Below are 12339 nucleotides of genomic sequence, written 5' to 3'. Positions count from 1 at the left end.
AGTACCTTAATACATATCAAGAATCTTAGCAAAGGTATGTAATATTAATAAAGGCATACAGAAGGGAATTACTTCCCTTAAGCAAGAAAAATTTGATTTTTCCATATGATTGAATAAGAGCTATGTCAAACCTATCATTTATAGATGAAGTACAGGGCTTACTAGATACAGGAATGGTATCTAATACAGATACTCCTTGATTATTCATAGCAAACTTCCAATTCTGGGCTGGGTGACTAACTTGGTGTATGTTCAAAACAACTAAGTTAACTTTATTTTTATTTTTAAATTTATTTTAATTGGAGGCTAATTACTTTACAATATTGTATTGGTTTTGCCATACATCAATATGAATCTGCCACAGGTATACACATTTTCCCAATCCTGAATCCCCCTCCCTCCTCCCTCCCCGTACCATCCCTCTGGGTCATCCCAGTGCACCAGCCCCAAGCATCCTGTATCATGCATTGAACCTGGACTGGCGATTCATTTCATATATGATATTATACATGTTTCAATGCCATTTTCCCAAATCATCCCACCCTCTCCCTCTCCGAGTCCAAAAGACTGTTCTATACATGTGTCTTTTTTGCTGTCTGGCATACAGGGTTATCGTTACCATCTTTCTAGATTCTATATATATGCGTTAGTATACTGTATTGGTGTTTTTCTTTCTGGCTTACTTCACTCTGTATAATAGGCTCCAGTTTCATCCACCTCATTAGAACTGATTCAAATGTATTCTTTTTAATGGCTGAGTAATACTCCATTGTGTATATGTACCACTGCTTTCTTATCCATTCATCTGCTGATGGACATCTAGGTTGCTCCCATGTCCTGGCTATTATAAACAGTGCTGCGATGAACATTGGGGTACAACGTGTCTCTTTCAATTCTGGTTTCCTCAGTGTGTAAGCCCAGCAGTGGGATTGCTGGGTCATAAGGCAGTTCTATTTCCAGCTTTTTAAGGAATCTCCACACTGTTCTCCATAGTGGCTGTACTAGTTTGCATTCCCACCAACAGTGTAAGAGGGTTCTCCACACCCTCTCCAGTATTTATTGCTTGTAGACGTTTGGATAGCAGCCATTCTGACTGGCGTGAAATGGTACCTCATTGTGGTTTTGATTTGCATTTCTCTGATGAGTGATGTTGAGCATCTTTTCATGTTTGTTAGCCATCTGTATGTCTTCTTTGGAGAAATGTGTTTAGTTCTTTGGCCCATTTTTTGATTCGGTCATTTATTTTTCTGGAATTGAGCTGCAAGAGTTGCTTGTGTATTTCTGAGATTAGTTGTCAGTTGCTTCATTTGCTATTTTCTCCCATTCTGAAGGCTGTCTTTTCACCTTGCTTATAGTTTCCTTTGTTGTGCAGAAGCTTTTAACTTTAATTAGGTCCCACTTGTTTATTTTTGCTTTTGTTTCCAATATTCTGGGAGGTGGGTCATAGAAGTTCCTGCTGTGATTTATGTCGGAGAGTGTTTTGCCTATGTTCTCCTCTAGGAGTTTTATAGTTTCTGGTCTTACATTTAGATCTTTAATCCATTTTGACTTTATTTTTGTATATGGTGTTAGAAAGTGTTCTAGTTTCATTCTTTTACAAGTGGTTGACCACTTTTCCCAGCACCACTTAAAACAAGTTAACTTCAATATTAGCCCAAGCCAAATAAAAGAGTCACAAGGCTATATTCAGCCACAAAGGAAGGAAGGAATAGTATTCTTTATTCTAGGTAGCTATCTGCTTAGCTACAAATGGAGAGAACTGTTACTCTATGAGAAGAATCGGTATTAGGATACAGCTAGCAGTCTCTGCTAACCTCCTTATATTCCACTCTCTTTCCAGGAGACAGTGACCACTCTAAAACATTATGAATCCAATCAAAGCATATCAGTGGCTACAAACCATTTACTGGCTTCCTAGAGCTCTGAAGGGGCTTCTCAGGTGGCTCAGTGGTAAAGAATCTGCCTGCCAATGCAGGAGACGCAGGTTCGAATCCTGGGTTGGGAAGATCCCTTAGAGAAGGAAATGGCAACCCACTCCAGTATTCTTGCCTGAAAATCTCAGACAAAGGAGCCTGATGGACTACAGTCCATGGGGTCGAAAGAGTCAGACAAAACTGAGCAACTGAGCAAGGACACAGCATGGATAGTCCATATTGGCAGAGGGTACCTAGCTAGATTTAGTAACATCAAATGCTACCAGTCTCACAAAATAAGGGTTTCAAATTTCTTTAAAGACCTAGTCTTAATGTGAATAAAATTAATGCAGGATAAGTCCAACAAAGAAATAAAAGTGACAGAACATAAAGGTGCTCAGGTTCTTAATAAATCCTTACCAAAGGATTTAAATGTATAGATCTCATGTACCATCTAAAATTAGAAAGTTCAGTGAAAGATTGTGGTCTTGTGGTAGACTATGTAATATTTTATAATTTACAAACCAGTTAATATAAAAGTGATACCATAGTAGTTTATTTGTGTTGATTTGGGAAGAATCAGGACTTACTGTCACTTGAAGATAAGGTCTTCTGATGTGATAGTTTGCTATTTTCCTTAGGAAATCACCACAGTACCTATTCAATTTTTCTGTAACTGGAAATGTAGACACAGATGTTAAAACTCCAAATTTGGACAGAAACATTACTATAAAATAAATTGCCATGAAAATTGTTTTTAAAGATCTTGAATCTTAAAAATATTTCCTATTTCTCATTCAATATGAGAACAGAAATCACACCTGCTAAAGCGTGTAATTTTGCAATCTCAGCCTGAGGGCTTTTCAGTCAACAGTTACTTAAGTATTAACTTTTCGCTTCTCCAGCATTTATGTGGCACTAAAACTGAACTGCCTATTTAAGTTTCTAATAGCTTAATATGAAAACCCAGATTCTATTTGATAAACAACAGTTTTCAACCCATATGGAAGAATCATACTGGCTCATTTAGCAAGTACATGTAGGTCTATTATAGGTCAAAAATATGGAAGAAAGACATCAAATACATTCAGAAAGAGACAAGTTTTGACTTAATAATACATTCAAAATTTTAATATGAGGAGGATTCACTACTTTAATTAACTTTAAACACAATTTTAAGAGCAAAAGACCACACACTGGTCAAAACATTTAGATATTCAAAGGGTACGAAGTCACAATAGAGTGGAAAACCTTACGACAACTGAATTCAGTATGCTCGTTGTACAGCTGACCAAACTAAAGGCCAAGGCAACTGAAATATAACAATCCACATGTGCTTTTGAAAATGACAGAAACTACCTCAGTTATAAAAAATGCAGGTTCACCACTTTAGGGGAATGTAATCCTCAAATTAGCAATTTAGAATTTTCCACTGTAGTCTATGGCCATACCACCTGTCTGTGCCTGATGTTGTCCAATCTCAGAAGCTAAGCACAGTCAGAGTATGGTTAGCTTATGACCACAAACTTCTTCTGGTTAGAACTGGGATGGGAGAATTCCATCATAACCCAATTAAAAATGCAAGGATGCTAAATGTGCATGAAAAGTTACTCTTGTAAGTTGGGATGCCTTAATGCTGAGGCAGTAGAATAAAATGGCTACACAGATAGCCACCCCTGGTGGCTCAGATGGTAAAAACAAACAAACAAACAAACAAACAAACAAATCTGCTTGCTAATGCAGGAGACCTGGTTCCATCCCCAGTAGGGAAGATGATCATAGGGAAGGGAATGGCGACTCACTCCAGTATCTTCCCTGGAGAACCCTATGGACAGAGTAGTCAGTGGGCTACAGTTTCCGGGGGTGGCAAAGTCAGTCACGATGGACACTTTCACAAATAGAACAGTGAACACAAATTCTAAGTCAAGATAATATTCATATAGAAACAAGTAACATGAATTTTCTTTTTTTAAGATAAATTTATTTATTTTAATTGGAGGTTAATTACTTTACAATATTGTATTGGTTTTGCAATACATCAACATGAATCCACCACAGGTATACACGTGTTCCCCATCCTGAACCCCCCTCCTTCCTCCCTCCCTGTACCATCCCTCTGGGGCTTGATGACCTTTTCAAGTAATGAATTTAAAATGAAGTGTGTTAGCTCCAAACACAAGATGAACAGAAAACCACTTTAGAATTTATGTAATATTCTTGCTGAAAAACGGTTATTGAAATCACAACAAAATAACAGAATATCTTTAAAGCAATGCTTTATTTATAACCTTTAGTCATTTCATTTGCCAATTTTTAAGAAGCTATATTTGGTTTGTAAATTTTGTGCAAGTAGACTTCTGCTTTATTGTTCCCCAAACTGCAGATACCCAAGACACAGATGACATGTTCTCTATCCATTTTAGATACTGCTTTGATAATATCACCTAAAAGTAAAGCAGATGGAAAGTATTATAAAACAGATAAATATTTACTCAGATTAAGTATCACAAAAGCTGATTTTTCTTATAATTAGCAGTGTCTCTGGTTTTCTCCCTCTTCCCTCCAATTCATCACACACCTCAATCGAGTTATGTCACAGTAATTTCTGCAGATAACAGTGAATACATCAAACAAATGCTATAAAAAATGTCAAGATACAAGCTGGTACTCCCCATAATTAATTAATTAACTAAATAAATCTACATATTTTCAAGGTCATTTAGGTGCCAAGTAAACAGTTTCCTAGTACTCCTCAAGGAAATACAAAGAATAAATTTTTCTATTTTGAAATTCAATTATCAATTATTTATAAAACTTCTAAGACATAAAGCAAAGTAAGAATAATAATTGAAGCTGCTTTTAAAGTATATTTCCTTTGAAGTAGCTTTATTAACTAACTTAGCTTTGGATATTCTTAAGCACCTTTATCAAGAGGGGATTGGGTGAGACATTGATGAAAATGGCAGAGTACAGAATTTCAGGGCTCTCTCCCTCCACTAAAGCAACTTAGAAGCTGGCAAAAAGCTCAGATCAGCTTTTGCAGAACTCTTGAATTTAGAACAAAACAACAACCTGGTGAAAGATTAATGAATAGAGATTCTGCTGCACTGTGGTAAGAGTGTGCTTGTTTTGAACTGCCCACCTACTCCCCAAATCAGCAACAGTCATGAAGATGGCAGCTTGCCCTCCTGGTACAGGTTGGTAGCATCAGAGGGAGCAATGCTGACCTTTTTCTCAAAGATGTGGTTGTGTACTTTTGATGTCTTAGGCAGCTCCCTCAAAGTCAGATGCAAGAAACTGCTTTTGTTTTACCAAATTTGGAGCACCCCCACGACTAGGGTAGCTTTCCCAGTGGCTTTTGCCGAAAGCATATTAAGGGAGGCCTGGTGTGCTGCGATTCATGGGGTCGCAAAGAGTCGGACACGACTGAGCGACTGAACTGAACTGAAATGAACTGATATTAAGGCAAAAGCACTGATCAATCAGAGCAGATAGAGCAGGGGATAAAGTTGGGACAAGCAATAGATAAGACCAAAAAGCCTGGAGAGAAAGGAGCTGGGAGAAGAGATGTGGGGGGAGTATTATTGGCTTTTAAGACTTCCTGTGTATTTTAAGGAATCAAAGTAGCCACGTATATGCCCAGTGCTGGATGCATGTTCAGAAAAGGCCTGAGAAGACACTCATTGTTCACCTCTGGCTAACCATCAGTCTCTGCAGAGCAGAAGTGAGGGCTAAGACAGGATCACAAACAACTGGCTAAGTACTGAAGGGGCTTCCCTGGTGGCTCAGTAGTAAAGAATCCACCTGTCAATGTAGAAATTGTGGGTTCAATTCCTGCGTGGGGAAGACCCCTGGAGGACAGCCTGGTAAACCACTTCAGTATTCTTGCCTGGAGAATCCCATGGACAGAGGAGCCTGGCAGGCTACAGTCCATGGGGTCGCAAAGAATTGGACACAACTGAGTGACTAAATAACCACAAAGCACCAAAGGGGTACCACAATCTGCAAAACATGAGGGAGTACTGTTTTTCTTTTCTTCCTTTTCTTGGGTAAAATGGGATTTAAGGAATCTCTTTCAGAACACTACCTGACCACTACTAAACTACTGTATCACAGATTCTGTGACTGCACATGACAAAGATTTCCTTTTAAATATGAGAAGATTAAAACATTTAGAGGTTAAGTAAAATAACCAAAGTCAAGGGTGATTCTAAACTGGACAGTCTGGCATCAAAGTATGGGCTCTGAACCTTTTGTGCTACTTCTCAAAAAAGTTATGCTAAAAGGCTAGCAGTGCGTCTACATTTTATGGGGCCTGAAAAGGTACAGTATTTGGGGGCCCTCTTTATGAAACAGAAAGAAAAATACCTCCAAGAAAACCCCAGAAGGGCCTCGGAAGGGATTTATGCAAGTGAGAACTCCTCAAGCTTAGATTTCATCAGCGTCACACGAAAGCCACATCTGCCACAAAATCGGATGTTTTTTTAATCCTTAATAATTTTATTTATTTTTGTCTCTGCTGGGTGTTTGTTCCTGCATGGGCTTTGTTTTTAAGTTGCACAGAGTGGGGGCTAGCTGCAGTGCACAGGCATCTCCCTGTGGCGGCTTCTCTTGTTGTGGGGCACAGGGTCTAGGCACGTGGGCCTGAGCAGCTGTGGCATATGGGCTCAGCAGTTGCGCTGCATGGGCTCAGGTGCTCTGAGGTATGTGGAAACATTCTGGACCAGGGATCAAACCCACATCTCCCACACTGGCAGGTGGACTCTCTACCACTCAGCCACCAGGGAAGCCCCTGATGAATTATTTAAAACTGTGCAAGTTCCCTAACACACAATGGATATAATAAAAGCACTAGGTCTTCCCTGGTGGCTCAGTGGTAACGAATCCACTTGCCAATGCAAGAGACCTGGCTTTGAGCCCTGATTCGGGAGGATCCCACATGCTGCAGAGCTACTAAGCCTGTGCGCAACAACTACTGAGCCTGTGCTCTAGAGCCTGGGAGCCATAACTGCTGACCCCATGTGCAGCAACTACTGAAGGCCTTGTGCCCTAGAGCTCATGCTCTAAAACAAGAGAAGCCACCAGAACAGAAGCCCGTGCACTGCAACTAGAGGCTAGCCATCCTTCCCCACTCCACAGCTAAAGAAAAGCGCATGCAGCAATGAAGACCCAGCACAGTCAAAATGAAAAAACAAAACAAAACAAAAAACTTGCTAGTACTATACAGTTTTCTCCTTCTTTGATTGGAATGGACTTTAATCCAGGTGCTTTGGAAAGATTTTAAGATCTTCAGATTTGATGCTAACAACAGAAACCCAAACCTTAATAATTCTAATTGTTACCATATGGTTTATAAATACTGAGTTACACAGTACCTGCAACAAGATGTATAAGTCAGTCTTCTGTTTAGGTGACTCTGCCTACTTGTGTAAATGACAACCTCTCTGTGCTTCAATCTGCTCATGTAGTAACTACATCATAGGAGGATTAAATGCATGAAAAAGCACTTTGGTAGCTGACGTAACAATTAAATGTCAGCAACCATCCTTTTCTACTTCAGAAAAACTGGTATTAAATTACAAATTTTTGGAGGTTTTCGTTAAATGTAATATTGCTTCTCTTGTTACCATACTGATTCTTTTCTATTTATAAATGTGTTTTGATGGGCAGTAAAACAAAGTGTCTCAAAAGTTTTAAATAGATAAAATGTGCTTTACACAGTTGTCTATAAAAAGCGCTTTATGTAATCCAAGCAATTCATACTATAAACTTCACTCTTATTGTTGTATGCAACTTTTGCTATCATGTAAATAAGTAAATAGAACTAATAGATACCCTGCTTTAAAAAATACCCTGCTATTAAATTACAATGTTATCATTTATATTACAAAGGAATTGTTTTAAGAGGGTTATAGATTTTACCTATAAAATGAGCTTCTCTACATCTTGTTTTAAATTGTTAGAATTACAATAATTGTATATTTTTAGGAACATCATATATGCATAAGGTGAGTGTGACAAAGGAATGCTATGTGTTTACCACTCCATTTCCTATTCATGGTCACATGGGAGACAAAAGAGTCCTGGCCTCCCTTTAGTTAGGTTAGCGTTAGTCGCTCAGTTGTGTCCAACTCTTTGCAACCCCACAGGCTGTAGCCTGCCAGGCTCCTCTGTCTATGGAATTTCTCAAGCAAGAATACTGGAATGTGTTGCCGTTCCCTTCTTCAGGGTATCTTCAAAAGCCAGGGATCAAACCTGGGTCTCCTGCACTGCAGGCAAATTCTTTACCATCTAACTGATCCACCAGTTAGGTTGAGATCATGTAAATAAGTTCTGGCAAATGTGAGTGGAAATGTAGCAGTTTTGCTCCAACACAATTACAAGCCAGTTTCTTTCATCCCTTTCTTCCTCCGCCTAGACAACCCTAGAAGTCATTTGTTCCTGTTGGAGCTGCAGCAGGATGGAAGCAGGCTGCATTCCTGAATCACTGCTGGGGAGAAAGCTAATAACTGATTGCATCAGACTTGACTTGAGCAAGAAACAAACTTTTACTGTGTTAAGTCACTGAGACTTTGGAATTGCTTTGTACTGCAGCACAGTCTAACCTATCTTGTAATATAGTGTGTCATTCCTTTCTCTGAACATAATATTGGAAATTCGGATTACCTAGAGGATAACAGAATTATTTTCTTACATGTGTTAAAACCTTTTCATACCATGTTACACTTCTGAAATGTTTATCAATGGAAACTGCTTTCAAAGAGGTGGGATGTGTATGTGTGTGTGTGTATACACATACATATATTCTTGTACTTAACAGTTAAAAGTATAATAGCAATTTCAATATCGTATCAGTATTATTCAACATGATTTGGGAACTATGGCTAATCCCTTGGAAAAACATTAAGCTGGATCCCCCATCTCATTCTCTATACTAAAATAAATTCCAAATGGATTAAAATTTTAAACTATAAAAATGAAACCATATTAACAAAAGCAAAAAAAAAAAAAAAAAAAAAACAACCACTCCCAAACAATCCAATTCAAAAATGGGCAAAGGACTTAAATCAACATTTCTCCAAAGAAGATATACACATGGCCAACGAGCTCATAAAAATATGCTATAATCTGTAGTTAGGGAAATGCAAATCAGAACCACAACGAGATATCACTGTAGGATGGCTATTATAAAAAAACAATCAAAAGCAGAGCCCCCCCCCCCCAAAAAAAAACCCCAAATAATGTGTTGGTGAGAATGTGGAGAAATTGGGATCCTCATGGATTGCTTATGGGAATGTAAAATGGTACAGCTGCTGTGGAAAATGGTTTGCTGGTTTCTCAAAAAGTTAAATATAGAACTACCAAGCTGCTGCTGCTGCTGCTAAGTCGCTTCAGTCGTGTCCGACTCTGTGCGACCCCATAGACGTCAGCCTACCAGGCTCCACTGTCCCTGGGCGTCTCCAGGCAAGAACACTGGAGTGGGTTGCCATTTCCTTCTCCAATGCATGAAAGTGAAAAGTGAAAGTGAAGTCGCTTAGTCGTGTCCGACTCTTCGAGACCCCATGGACTGCAGCCCACCAGGCTCCTCCATCCATGGGATTTTCCAGGCAAGAGTACTGGAGTGGGATGCCACTGCCTTCTCTGAGAACTACCATATGACTCAGCAGTTCCAACCCTAGGGATATTCTTAAAACAACTGAAATCAGGAACTTAAACAGGTACTTGCACACCAATTTACATAGCAGAACTATTCACAGTGGTCAAAAGATGGAAACAACCCAAATGTCCAGCAACAGGCGAATGAATTAAAAAAAATGTGGCACATACATTCACCAGAAGATTATTCAGACGTAAAAAGAAATGAAATTCTGATATATATTATAACATGGATGGACCTTGAGGATATTATACCAAGTTAGTAAGTCAGACCGAAAAGGACTAAACTGCATTACTTCACTTAGATGTCTAGAATGGGCAAATTCATGGGGACAGAAAGTAAAATAGAGGTTATCAGGAGCTAAGGAGAGGGGGGAATGGGGAGTTATTGTTTAACAGGTATAGTGTTTCTGTTTTCAGATGATGAAAATGTTCTGAAAATGGTTAACATTGATGGTTGCACAACATTGTAAATGTACTTAGTGTCACTGAATTGTACACTTTAAAATGGTTAAAGTGGTAATTTTATGTTATGCATATTTTACCACAATACAAATTATATGTGAGTAAAAAAACATATAAAAGTATCAGAAAAAAAACACTGAATTAAAAAAAAATCTTCCACTGAGTGATGTCTTCTTGAGTCTGACATAAAATCGATAGCCACAAAAATGAAAGACTGATATATTTGAGTACATAAAAATAAAATTACTTAACAAATCAAGACTCCCACTGAATAAATTTCAAACTGATAAAAGTATTTGCAACACACAATGAAGGTTAAATTTCTACAGTATGCAGAAAGAGCTTACAAATAAATTTTAAAAAGAACTCAGAAAAATGGAAAAAAAAAACTAGCATAGAAAGTTCTAGAAAGTTCACAGAAAAATATTCGATCCCTGGTTGGGAAGATCCCCTGGACAAGGAGATGGCAACCCACTCTAGTATTCTTGCCCGGGAAATCCTTGGATAGAGGAGCCTCATGGCTATAGTCCATGGGTCACAAAAAGTCAGACACGACTGAGTGACTAACACTTTCACTTTTCACTTACACCAAAAGTTTGAATTTGGTGACATCTAAGAAATAGGGAAAGGAATACATCAAGGCTGTATATTGTCACCCTGCTTATTTAACTTATATCTAGGGTACATCATGAGAAATGCTGGGCTGAATGAAGCACAAGCTAGAATCAAGACTGCCGAGAAAAATTAATAACCTCAGATATGCAGATGACACCACCCTTATGGCAGAAAGTGAAGAACAACTAAAGAGCCTCTTGATGAAAGTGAAAGAGGAAAGTGAAAAAGACGGCTTAAAACTCAACATTCAGAAAACTAAGATCATGGCATCTGGTTCCATCACTTCATGGCAAATAGATAGGGAAACAGTGGAAACAGTGAGAGACTATTTTGGGGGGCTCCAAAAACAGTGCAGATGGTGATTGCAGCCATGAAATTAAAAGATGCTTACTCCTTGGGAGATAAGTTATGATCAACCTAGATAGTATATTAAAAAGCAGAGACATTACTCTGCCAACAAAGGTCTGTCTAGTGAAAGCTATGGTTTTTCCAGTAGTCATGTATGGATGTGAGAGTTGGACTATAAAGAAAGCTGAATGGTGAAGAATTGATGCTTTTGAACTGTGTTGTTGGAGGAGACTCTTGAGAGTCCTTGGACTGCAAGGAGATCCAACCAGTCCATCCTAAAGGAAATCAGTCCTGAATATTCATTGGAATGACCGATGCTGAAATTCCAATCCTGTGGCCACCTGATGGGAAGAACTGATCATTGGAAAAGATCCTGATGCTGGGAAAGATTGAAGGCGGGAGGAGAAGGGGCCGACAGGATGAGATGGTTGGATGGCATCACCAACTCAATGGACATGAGTCTGAGTAAACTCTGGGAGTTGTTGATGGACAGGGAGGTCTGGCATGCTGCAGTCCATGGGGTCACAAAGATTTGGACACGACTAAGCAACTGGACTGAAAAATTCATTTTACAGATATATAAATGAACAAAAATTATAGATTATATATACATACACATGGGGCTTCCCCGGTGGCTCAATGGTAAAGAATCTGCCTGTCAACACAGAAGATGTGAGTTTAATCCCTAATCTGGGAAGATCCCCTGGAGGAGGAAATGGCAACCCACTCCAGTCTTCTGCCCTGGGAAATCCCATGGACAGAGGAGCCTGGCAGTCTACAGTCCATGGGGTCACAAAAGGGTCAGACACAACTTAGCAACTGACCACCACCAACATACACACACACACACAGATAGATATAGATACTCACTGCAGTACTGTTTGCCAGTATAAAAAACATTTGGAAACAATCTAAATGTCCATCAATACAGGACTAATTAAGTAAATACCAGTATAGCTACACAGTGGAGTACTTATAGCTACTAAAATGAAAGAGGTAGCTCTCTCTATATTGATACTAGCATGAAAGCTATTCAACTGTTAACAGATAAAAGTTGGTTATGAAACCATGTTTAGTATAATTCCATGTATGTATCTAAGAGAGAGAGGAACAGACTGTATGTGTGCGTGTGTGCACATGTATGTGAGACAGAAAGAATATACTGTCAAATGTAAAAATAATTTCTTAAAGGATTTAAATACAGGTTATCTCCAGAGAGTGGGTGGGCTGGTAGAAAGGGATGAACCTTCAAAGGCAGGGAGGGAAACTTTCAGTTTTACCCTGTACCATTTGGTATTATTTGAATTTTTAAATTATGAACATGGATAGCTTTTATAATAAA

General features: G+C 38.8%; 1 pseudogene; it reads right to left on the bottom strand.

The window, feature by feature from the left end:
• Nucleotides 1-4226: 4226 nt before the first annotated feature.
• The window catches only part of LOC138071111 (RPA-related protein RADX-like), a 99882-nt pseudogene continuing 91769 nt past the window's right edge, over nt 4227-12339 (bottom strand).

Source organism: Capricornis sumatraensis, chromosome X (genome assembly GCF_032405125.1).
Source record: "Capricornis sumatraensis isolate serow.1 chromosome X, serow.2, whole genome shotgun sequence".
NCBI lineage: Eukaryota > Metazoa > Chordata > Mammalia > Artiodactyla > Bovidae > Capricornis > Capricornis sumatraensis.
Note: the sequence above shows the minus strand (reverse complement) of the source record. Positions and strands in the feature narration are given on the sequence as shown.